The sequence below is a fragment of the Symphalangus syndactylus genome, chromosome 4, assembly GCF_028878055.3.
Source record: "Symphalangus syndactylus isolate Jambi chromosome 4, NHGRI_mSymSyn1-v2.1_pri, whole genome shotgun sequence".
Taxonomy (NCBI): Eukaryota; Metazoa; Chordata; class Mammalia; order Primates; family Hylobatidae; genus Symphalangus; species Symphalangus syndactylus.
The window spans coordinates 83,774,036-83,785,713 of NC_072426.2; the positions used below are offsets into that span (position 1 = coordinate 83,774,036).

At 44.9% G+C, this 11,678-nt stretch overlaps 1 pseudogene; it reads right to left on the reverse strand.

Moving 5' to 3' along the window:
• Positions 1-543: 543 nt before the first annotated feature.
• On the reverse strand, positions 544-3,155 carry LOC129480126 (mitogen-activated protein kinase 6-like; annotated as a pseudogene).
• Between the last annotated feature and the right edge of the window lie 8,523 nt (positions 3,156-11,678).

Below are 11,678 nucleotides of genomic sequence, written 5' to 3' on the forward strand. Positions count from 1 at the left end.
GGAGCATTTTATAATAAAGTAACTCCTAATTAATTTTTCTTTGTAGATAGATCAAGCACCTCCAAAATACAAATTCCTATACACAGTGAGCATGTTACTTAAAATGAACACTTGAGTAAAGTAAGTATGTGGACAGTCTTAGGATAAGCTGACATTGTAGATTCAGCTAGGAAGGCAACAAACCATAGTGCCAAATGGAAAAAGTGTATTTGCAAATACATTTAAAAAACTAAGTTAATTTTAATAATTAAATACAGAAAATATACTAAAATAAGATGTGATGTATTAACACTTCACTATAAAGAATGCATACCAGAACATTTATAAACAGTGAATGAGTCTTATTAAGAATAGTTTACTACAATAAACGCTGGCTAAATAGAAGTGCATATTGTGAAGCACTATGGTGGCATATGTTTTGCCACATACTCTTGTTACCTTGAGGTAGATAACACATGTGTGCCAAATTTGGCATTCATTTTCAGTTGCTGCTGGTCTCATGTGTTTTGAGAAATGTGTACAGTATGAAAAACTTGGAAATACTCATGAATGAAAAATGTATTGAAAAAAATAGCTATTTTCATGCAATTATGTACAGTCTCACTGTGTAAATTTCAAGGCAAGGTTTGTTTCCTGTAAAATAGATCGTTGTTCTATGAGAGAATGTTCTTTACTTGTCTTAGTGCATTTCTTTTCTCCTCCTGCGTTGCATTATTTTGCTCTAGTCTTTATTTTTGTGTGCAAATGGCATGCCAGTTAAAATAAAAACTATCTCACACGTAGAAAAAGAGAGTCCGGATTTTAAAAACCAAGAACTAATAAAATCCTTACTAAATGACACCATCTGATTCAAGTAAAAAATGATTTAAACACTAGTAATAAAAAAAGACAAAACACATTTCATGAAGAATACAAAGATAAATGTCTGCTGAGTGTTTTAGTTCAGATGTTTCAGACTGCTACTGTATGTTTGATGAGGAATTTGAGGGGAAGATTTCATAGCAGAAGGTGTTAATGTGGCCTGCACTGACTTAAGTGGTAACCCAACTGGACTGTGAAACTGCGGGATGCCTATGGACTAGAGCTGCTCATTGTCAGACCTCTGAGCCCAAGCTAAGCCCTCATATCCCCTGTGATCTGCACGTATATATCCAGATGGCCTGAAGTAACTGAAGGATCACAAAAGAGGTGGAAATGGCCTGTTCTTGCCTCAGCTGATGACATTACCTTGTGAAATTCCTTCTCCTGGCTCATCCTGGCTCAAAAGCTCCCACACTGAGCACCTTGTGACCCCCACCCCTGCCAGCCAGAGAACAACCCCTTTTGACTGTAATTTTCCTTTATCTACCCAAATCCTATAAAACGGACCCACCCCTATCTCCCTTCACTGACTCTCTTTTCGGACTCAGCCTGCCTGCACCCAGGTGAAATAAACAGCCTTGTTGCTCACACAAAGCCTGTTTGGTGGTCTCTTCACACGGACGCGACTGAAACTTGTTAAAGAGGAACTCCCCACTGTTGTTCAGAAACCCTTCCTCATTTCCTCTCTCCCCAAGCTCTCCATCCTCTGCTGGCTCAGTTTCTAGCATTTCGGTATCTTCTTTCCTGCTAAAGAACTTGTACAAGTAACGAGTGTAAGTGTTTTCTTTCTCAACTTGTTCATCCTTCTTTACCTCACAAAACTGATTGATGAGAAAACAGTCCTCCCCACCACTCACAAATGGGCTGTCCCAAGAAGATTGGTACAAGGCTTCTAACTGAGCCAAATTTGCCATTCCTTTTTCCTGTTTTTCTTGGCTTACTGACTTTGATATCAAACTTTTCAATTCTAGTTGGGACACTGAGCTATTCAAGTCATTTAATTTATCAACAACATCAGTAGGCTCATGTTGGGAACTAAGTTGAATAGTTCCTGCAATAAAGGAATCAAAATCAAATCCCTGATTCTTTTCCCTTTCTTTTTCAGCCAGTTGCTATGATGCTTCCTCCAGTGCTATCTGGGCTTTAACCAATCCATTCCTTTCACATTTTGATTTGCCTTATCAGATTTTTCTTTGCTTGTTCTTTCCAGTTGGAAAGATCTATAATAAGCTTGGGTTCATAGTAATGGTTCACTCTCTCTCCAAACTAAGTTATCTAAATATGATGATGACCTTGTTTTGTAGTTACAAGTATGGCTACACTCCAGATCACAGTATTTGTTTTCATGATGATCTGGGTACTGCCAGCAAGGTTCAGTAGAGTAACTGGTATCAAAAGCAGGATCCTCCAGATATTTTTCCTGATCTCCATCCAAATATTTTCAGGGGTCAACTTGTACTTCTTCTTCATCAGTGGCATCAGACAGAGCTCTTGGATCAAGCTGAACTTCATCAATATCAAAGTTGTTATGTATAGGCCAATCATTGCCAATCATATTTCCTTTTCCTTTCGAATTGTTGAACTTGTGTAAACAAGGAAGAAAACTGGCATCCAAAGGAAAGATCTTTCAAAAAGAGAGAAGAAAAATAATTATGCTTCCACAGCAATATGGTTTCTTGATGTTCACTGCATATGCCAAACAGGCCTGTTGAGTTCCCCTTAGATTTAAAGCTCAAAAAGCTCTACTCATATTGAGAATTAAAAAGATTGCAGTACTCATAGTTCAAGAAAGGGGCAGCAACTCTGCAGACATTTAAAGAAAACACTCAAGAAACTCAAATGGAATGAAATGATATACTATGCACTCAGATTACTGTGCTAAATGATTTAACATTTAACAAAAATGTGACTAAATATGCACACAACAGGCTTCTATGAACATTCTCCTCACAGTGCATACACACTCAGTGTTGGACTGGTCCTGAGCAGCATCATTCTAAGGTGCTGTTAAGCACTATTTCCATTTTGCTTCTTTTCTTCCTTTGTTGCTATATATTTCAACAGGAAGCCCTGGCGGCTGTTGCTTAACAGAAGGTGTCTTTTGTTAGTGATCAGGTGGCTCCAGCTCACCACAATCACAATCAAAGCTACCGTCCATCTTACTCTGATACAATGGGACTTCTCCAACTCATCGAGAGAGTGCAGGGCCTGCAGACAGCCTCCAGCTCAGGTCTCCGGCTGTGCTGGCCGCAGTGGCGTCTCTGAGGCTCTCGCTTTGCCGTAGTAGCCGCCATGTAACCATGACCTGCGAGAGAGCACTTCTGAGATAATCTTAAGTGAAAAGGGACTCTGCAAATTGTGAAGACAGTATAACCACAACTTTGGTAAAAGTTTGAATATCATGTAAGGGAAGAAAAATTGGAAGGAAAACACTAAATGATAAACTCAACTAAGGTGGTTGAGTTTAAACAGGAAAATATGAATATTCTTTCCTTTTACAATTTTTTGTGCTTTTTATTGTTTTTATAATGAGCATGTATTGACATTGCAATTGAAAAGAAAATCTGGACTCTAAACAACACTTAATTAATGGGCCAGGTGCAGTGGCTCACACCTGTAATCCCAGCACTTTGGGAGGTGCATCGCTTGAGCTCAGGAGTTTGAGACCAGCCTGGGCAACATGGTGAAACCCTGTCTCTACAAAGCATACAGAAATTAGCCGGGCGTGGTGGTGCCTGTCATCCCAGTTACTTGGGAGGCTGAGGTGAGAGCATCACTTGAGCCCAGGAGGTGGAAGTTGCAGTGAGCCGTGATCATGCCCTGCACTCCAGCCTGGGTGACAGAGCGAGACCCTGTCTCAACAACAACAAAAAGACACTCAGTTAAGAGACCTTACCTTCTGTCTGATTTGTTAACCATGTCAGTGTTCTTTCTTTTGTTTTATTCTTTGGTCTCTCGGTCTTCTCTGCCTATTCAGAGCTGAGGGTTCTCTCTGCACCTGCCACAAGTCATCTGTACTCTGAAACCACCGTGAAGGCAGGGACTGCTTACATCTCTCTACAGCAAGATCAGGTTAGTTCTCCAAGGGTAGTGAGGAAACAATTCTCTTGGCCTCAAATAAATATTAAGGCCCAGCTCTGCATAAGGTGAGGCCTCCTAACGGGTGGTAACTGTGCCCCACAGAGGCAGGGGGCCTGGGGCACGCCTTCAGGGGCCATAAGACATCCTTGACTCTTCTTCCCTTACTACCCAATGCCAAGCTGTCCCAGCCCCACTGACCTTGCCTCTGTAATGCTCTGCACGGGTCCCTCCTCCCCAGGCCTCACTGGTGAAACCTCCATTCACTGGGGTGCTTATGGGAGCTCACCAGTTCTCCACCAGCCTCCAGAATGACCTTTCTTTTCCTTCCTTCCTCCTTTCCTTTCCTTTTTTTCTTTTCTCCTTTCTCTTTTTCCTCCCTCCTTCCCTCGCGCCCTCCCTTCCTCCGTCCCTCTCTCCCTTTCTTCCTCCCTCTCTCCCCTCCCTCTCTCCCTTTTTCTCTCTTTCCTTCCTAGGCTGCAATGCAGTGGCGAGATCTCAGTTCACTGCAACCTCCGCCTCGCGGATTTAAGCAATTCTCCTGCCAGCCTCCGGAGTAGCTGGGATTACAGGCGCTCGCCACCATGCGTGGCTATTTTTTTTTTTTTGAGGAGGAGGAGTCTCGCTCTGTCGTCATGGCTGGAGTGCAGTGTCATGATCTCAGCTCACTGCAACCTCCGCTTTCCAGGTTCAAGCAATTCTCCTGCCTCAGCCTCCTGAGTAGCTAGGATTACAGGGGTGCGCCACCACGCCCGGCTAATTTTTTTATTTTAGTAGAGACAGGGTTTCGCCATATTGGCCAGGCTAGTTTCAAATTCCTGACCTCAAGTGATCCGCCCCCCTCAGCCTCTCGGCGTGCTGGGATTACAGGTGTGACCACTGCGCCTGGTCAGAATGACTTTTCTACAAAATCTGACTGCGTCCCCTGCTGAAACCCGGAAGAGGCCCTACAGCGGTTTGAGGACTGAAATGTCAGGTAGAACGTTTGAGACCGTTGGCTGGGCCTGGCTATCTCCAAGCCCTGCCCTGGAGCACCTGATGCCGGCCACAGAGAAACCCCTTCCTTCCACCCAGTATCGCCAGACACCCCAGACCCTTGCTCGCCCTCCAGGCCTTGGTCCACAACACTACCCTCACTCCATTATCCTTTCCCTCTCGCCCAGGAAGGCCTCCCTGATGCATCTGCCTCAGAAGCGCAGGCGCAGGGGTCTCCCTGCTTCAGGGGCCGCTGGCATCTTTCCGGGCCTTCCCGGGAGAGATTCCTGGGTGGGCGCGGGCCTGGCCCACAGGCTCAGCGTCAAGAACCGTCCTCGTCCGCCTCACCTCGCACCTTCCCCAGCGGGGCGCGGCCGCGGCAGGACTTCGAGGAGCGGAGCCCAGGACTGCCGCGCGGATCCGGCCTCCTGGAGGGGCGCGGACCGGGCGGGGAGCGGACCGGGAGGCCCCGCGCGTCGGATCTCCTGCCAAGGTGGCCGCCCCTAGCCCGCGCGCAGCCCAGGCCCCTCCACACCCGCCCTCGCAGCCCCTCCCCGCCGCCCGGGGACTTGACCCCGCGTCCCCTCGCGCGGCTTCTGTCTGCGCTCGGACAGACACCGCAGGGAAAACTCGCTCAGCGCCCAGGAATCCCCGCCCAGCCGAGGGCCTCCCAGCGCAGGGTTTCAGAGACCGATGTCGGCTGCTCCCAGCTCCCAGTCCAGCGCGCAGGCGGCGGCGTGAGCTCGCCCTGGGTCGAGTGACTCGGAGTGCCTTGCCATGCGGAGTCGAAACCCGGAGTGGCGACGAAGGAGAAGCAGACAGAGGTGTCCTGAGAGCGGGGCTAGGCAGGCGCGGGCTCCCCGCCCCCTAGGGACTCCGCAGGAGGGCACGGCCCGGCCAGGCCTGCTTGGAGAGGGGCTTCCCGCCGGGGCCCTGAGGGCTGGGGCGAGGGCCCGAGTGTGCAGCCGCCTATGAGGGGACGGGCAGGGATGCGTGGCCCTCAGCCCGAGGGCAAGCGATGGCCTGGATGCTGTTTCCTGAAGTCCAAAATCTTGGCTGTGCTCTCCTTGGGGGTTCGCTCCAGGACGTGGGAGGCCTCAGTTGCTGCAGGGGAGGCGGCAGCAGAGGTTTAAGGCGCTGAATTTGCCTCTGAATCCTGCCGCCTGCAAACGGAAACTCGAGTCCCTGCTGTCTCCATGTCCCGTCCCACCTGGACTAGGGCTGGTGGAAAGGCCGGCTGCAATGGAGCTGGAGGACAGGAGCAGATGGTTGCCTTAGGGGCTCCATCTTTCAGGGAGGAAAACCATGGGTATTCTGGAGGTTGGGGCCCAAAGGCCAAGGCTGGGAGCAGAAGAGGCCTGTGGGAGGCAGTGGTGGAGGCGTAGAGCTTGTTGGAGGGCAGCCTTGTTGAGAAGCTGACCATCTGGGCCTAGGATCAACACCTGCTGTATCACAGGCTTATCAGAGGAGGCGCCTTCTGCACTTCGGGGCACCCACAGATGATTTTTAATATGATGCAGGTCTTGGATCAACTTGATATTCTTAAGGTGGTAAAATTCCCCTTTCAAAGGTTTCTTTGTCAGATAATGAAATGTTCTAAAATTGCACAGTGGGTTGCACAACTCTATGGATATGCTTAAAAAAGAATTGAATGATATATTTTATACGGGTGAATTGTATGGTATGTGAATTATATCTCCATAAAGCTGAACCCAGTAACAGACCCGCACAAATGTGCTCAACTGATTTTTTGACAAAAGTGCAAAAGCAATTCAATGGGGGAAGAACAGCTTTTCAACAAATGGTATTGGGGCAATGGGCCGTCCATAGGTGAAAAAAAAAAAGAATTTCAGCCTAAATCTCACATTTTATACAAAAATTAAAGGATAATGAACCAAAATGCAAAATGTAAAACAATAAAACTTCTAGAAAAATAGGAGAAAATTTTCAGGATCTAGGGTGAGGTGAAAAAAAATCTCAGATTAAACACCAAAAACATGAGCCATAAGATGAAAAAATGATATACTGGATTTCATCAGAATTACAAATTTGTGCTCAATGCACAACCCTACTAAGAGGATGAACAGACAAGCTACAGGCTGAGAGAAAATATTTGCAAATCACGTATCTGACAAAGTCTAGCATCTAGACTATGCAAAGAGCTCTCAAACTCAGCAGTAAGAAAAAAAATAGCAATCCAATTAGAAAAGGTCTAAAGGACATAAAGAGACATTTCTCCAAAGAGGATATACAGATTACAAACACACACATGAAAAGATGCGACTGTGAAGTGGCACATCTACTCTAGAAAAGAGCAGAAGGTTTATAAAAAATGAAACATGCAACTACCATATGACCCAGCAATTGCATTCCAAGGCATTTACCCCAGAGAAATGAAGACTTATGTTCACACAAAAATCTGAACATAAATGTCCATAGCAGGTTTATTTGTAATGGCCAAAATCTGAGCACAATCCGGATGCCCTTTATGAGTGAATGGTTAAACAAACTGTGGTACATCCATACCATGGAATACTACTCAGCAATAAAAAGAGACAAATGACTGATTCACACAAAAACCTGCATGAATCTCCAAAGAAGTATACTGAATGAAAAAAAGCTAATCCCAAAAGGCTACCTACCCTATAATGCCACTGACATATAACATTATTGAATGCAAAATTATAGAGATGGAGAACTGATTAATGGTTTGGAGGGGTTAAGGAGGAGGTGATATGGGAGGGAAATAGGTGTGGCTATAGAAGGGCATTTTGAGGGATCCTTGTGGTGATAGAAATGTTTTATACAGTAGTTTGTCCTTATCCTGGGGAGATACATTCCAAGGCCCCCATGGATGCCCAAATCCTCACATAGTATCAAACCCTATCTATACCCTGTTTTTTCCTATACATACCTATGATAATTTTTTTTCTTTTTTTTTTTTTTGAGATGAAGTCTCACTGTTGCCCAGGCTGAAATGCAGTAGCACTATCTCGGCTCACTGCAACCTCCATCTCCTGGGTTCAAGTGATTCTCCTGCCTCAGCCTCCCGAGTAACTGGGATTATAGGCACCCACCACCACGCTCGACTAATTTTTTGTATATTTAGTAGAGATGGGGTTTCACTGTGTTGGCCAGGCTGGTCTCAAACTCTTGACCTCAGGTGATCCACTTGCTTTGGCCTCCCAAAGTGCTGGGATTACAGGTGTGAGCCACCATGCCCAGCCCATACCTATGATAAAGTTTAATTTATAAATTAGGCACAGTAAGAGATCAACAACAATAAGTAAGACTATATAAGAAAAATTATAATAATATACTGTAATCAAAGCTATGAGAATGTGGCCAAAGCATCTATAAACAAAGTTAAGACAAGTGACAGACTGGGAGAAATGTTGCAACATATACAACCTACAAAATATTCTTATTCAGAATATGTAGAGAGTTTATATGAATTCAAGCAAAATATAAACAACCTGATAGAAAAATGAGCAAAGTCTATCAATAGGCAATTTGTAGAAAAAGAATACAAAATAAGAAACATATAAAAAGATTTTCAGGCCGGGTGCGGTGGTTCATGCCTGTAATCCCAGCAATGTGGGAGGCCAAGGCGGGCAGATCACTTGAGGTCAGGAGTTCAAGACCAGCCTAGTCAACATGGTGAAATCCTGTCTTTACTAAAAATACAAAAATTAGCTGGGCATGCTGGTGTATGCCTGTAGTCCCAGCTACTTGGGAAGCTGAGGCAGGAGAATCGCTTGAATCCAGGAGGCAGAGTTTGCAGTGAGCCAAGATCACGCCATTGCATTCCAGCTTAGGTGACAGAGCAAGACTCCACTTCAAAAAAAGAAAGATTTTCAAATTCATTTATCAGTTTTATGCAAACTAAAACAAAATTTGATTTTTCACCTATCAGATTGGCATAAATGAAAGAAAACTGATAATCTTGGCAAGGATGTAAGGGAGTGGGAACTCAAAAACACTAATGAGGAAGTATTCAGTGGAATGGTCTTACTAGACATTTATTATACATATTAAATTCTAAAGAATGTATATCTTTTGACCCATTGTTAAACTTAATTTAGAAATCAGGCTGGGCATGGTGGCTCACGCCTATAATCTCAGCACTTGGGAGGCCAAGGCGGGGGGATCATGAGGTCAGGAGTTCAACACCAGCCTGGCCAACATGATGAAACTCCATCTTTACTAAAAATATAAAAATTAGCCAGGCGTGGTGGCGGGAGCCTGTAATCCCAGCTACTCAGGAGGCTGAGGCAGAAGAATTGCTTGAACCTGGGAGGTGGAGGTTGCAGTGAGCTGAGATCCAGCTACTGCACTCTAGCCTTGGTGACAGAGCAAGACTCCATCTTGAAAAAAAAAAAAAAAGAAAGAAGAAAGAAAGAAAGAAATCAATGTTACCATAGTAGTTTTGCATGTACTAAAGGGAATATATAGGAGGACTCTTTTTCCTTTTTTTTTCTGTAAATGTCAAAAGAAATGGAAATGTTCATTCAATGGGAGAGTCACCATACATCCCTATAATGAATACAACATACCCGTGAAAAAGAATGAGGTGATCCTACACATACTGAGTTTAAATAAAAATCTTCAAGACAAGGGAAAAAAAGAAACAAGTCATGGAACTATATTCTAGTGTGGTCTATTTCATGTTTTTATGTGTACGTTTGTACAAGCATATGGATATAAATACATGAACAATTTTGTAAAAATGTTTGCCAAACTGGCCAGTAGTTATCTCTGGAAGGAAAAAAAAGAGGTGAGGTTGGGGCAGGTGGAGGGGGGCTTTTCACATTTTGTTCTGTATCCTTCTGTATCATTTAAGTTTTGTACAACTAGAATAAATAAAAACTTCCATGTTCTGACACACGTACACACGCACACACACGCCACAGGCATGGGAAAAAAAGAAAGGTGTCTGTTTCTGAAGATCTCTGTAAAGCCTACAGCCACTGCCACTAATCCTCTCAGGCTTCTGAGAATGGCAGCCATCCTCATGGGAGCGTTGATTGCCCCAAATGTTTGCTTTAATCAATGCAATTAGCAGAACACCAATTAGGCTGGAAGGCTGAAAGGCTCTGAAGCCTTTTGATTTGCAAGAAACTTGTTCCTGCCTGCTGCTCTGTGTCAGGCTTTCCATCTTTCTTAATCGGTGACTCTGACTTGTAAACTTTTCCACTATTCCCCCAAACTGCATCTTCTCCTTTTCCCTAGCTCGCTGAGAAGTTCCACTGTGCCCACATCACTAAAGCCAGACACCTGTGAGTTATCTATGTCTCCACCCTCATATCTGGTCAACCACTAAACCCCATGGAGCTGATCCCCATAAGTCTCTCAAATCTGGCCACCTTACTCCGTCTCTATGGCAAGTACATTACTGCCTCTCACCTGGAATTTGAATTTTGAAGCACAGAACAGCCTTGAAGAGACAGTTCCTCTATGGCTCAGCCCTGCTTCCTGAAGTAAATTTTTCAGCTTTCCTCTGATTCTGTGAGTTGCCTTATATACAACCTTTGTATCAAGTCATTTTCGGTTGAAGCTAGCCAGGTCATTTTTGGTGCTTGTGTCCAAAGAATTCCCAATGAACCCTGCCCTTCTGCACCAGATAAAATCTTACTTATCCTTCAGGATCCAAGTCAAGTGTCCGTTTACTCACTCATTCATTCACTCAACAAATATTTACTGAAAAATACCATGAGCTAGTGCTGTGTTAAGTGCTGAAGATTCTTGACCACATGAATCCCTAACTATCTCCAAATAAAGAACTTTTGGGAGACTTCAGGTGCAGAAGTTAGTTGTATTCCTTTCTTCGTGGCACTCTGTCAGCATTGATCTGGGTAATTGATTAATTACCTCATATCCACATTCCCCATCCTCCTCCCTCGACAAGCAACCATATTAATTGGTTTGATATGTATTTGAATGTATTCTTGTGAAGTGCATACTGTAGTTTTGAGATTAAAATTCAAGAGTGTAAGTGTAGAAGCGGAGAAGCCAGTTAGGAGGCTGCTGCAATAATCCAGGAGAGAGTTGATGGCAACTTGAACCACAGGTGTGTTACGCTCCTATACAAGAGAGCCCTGCATTTAAATGAGAACAAAACCCAACAGAAAGCTGAAAAAAATGCAACAGAAAACCCCAAACTAACAAATAACGGGAGATGCAAATCGTTGATAACAAGTGAAATGCAGATTAAAACAATAACAGGACATTGCATCTGCTATTCTGATAATAATTAGAAAGCTGATCTCTATCCCAGAGAAAGTTCCACGCAGGATCCTAAGGGTATGTGTATGAAGAAGTTCATTGCAGCCTTGTTTGTGGCCACAGGGTGGTGAGGACAGCCTGGGTCACCATCACTGGGAGGATGAATCAGTAAAATGTGTATCAGATTTGGGGTAAGCACTTTTCACGCATTATCTCATCTTTTTTTCAAAACATCCCTAAGATAGTGGAACTTTTCATAGCATTCCCATTTTACAGACGACAAAACAAAACCTATCCTCTCCTACACACAAAGGCTGCTTGTCCTCTGGTACATTCGTCCTAGTTTTAGGACGAGCACACGGGGTTCAGGGCCTCAGCCCCACCCTGCGGTCTCAGAGAGGAGTCCCCCCTTCGGCCGTGGGCGACCTCGGGCCTGGGCCGCCAGCACCGTGGACAGCGCCAGGCGCGGGGCGGGGCGTCCAAGGAGACGTCACGACGCGCGGAGTCTCAGGGGCGCGCGCCCGTGGGCGGCTGCGTCA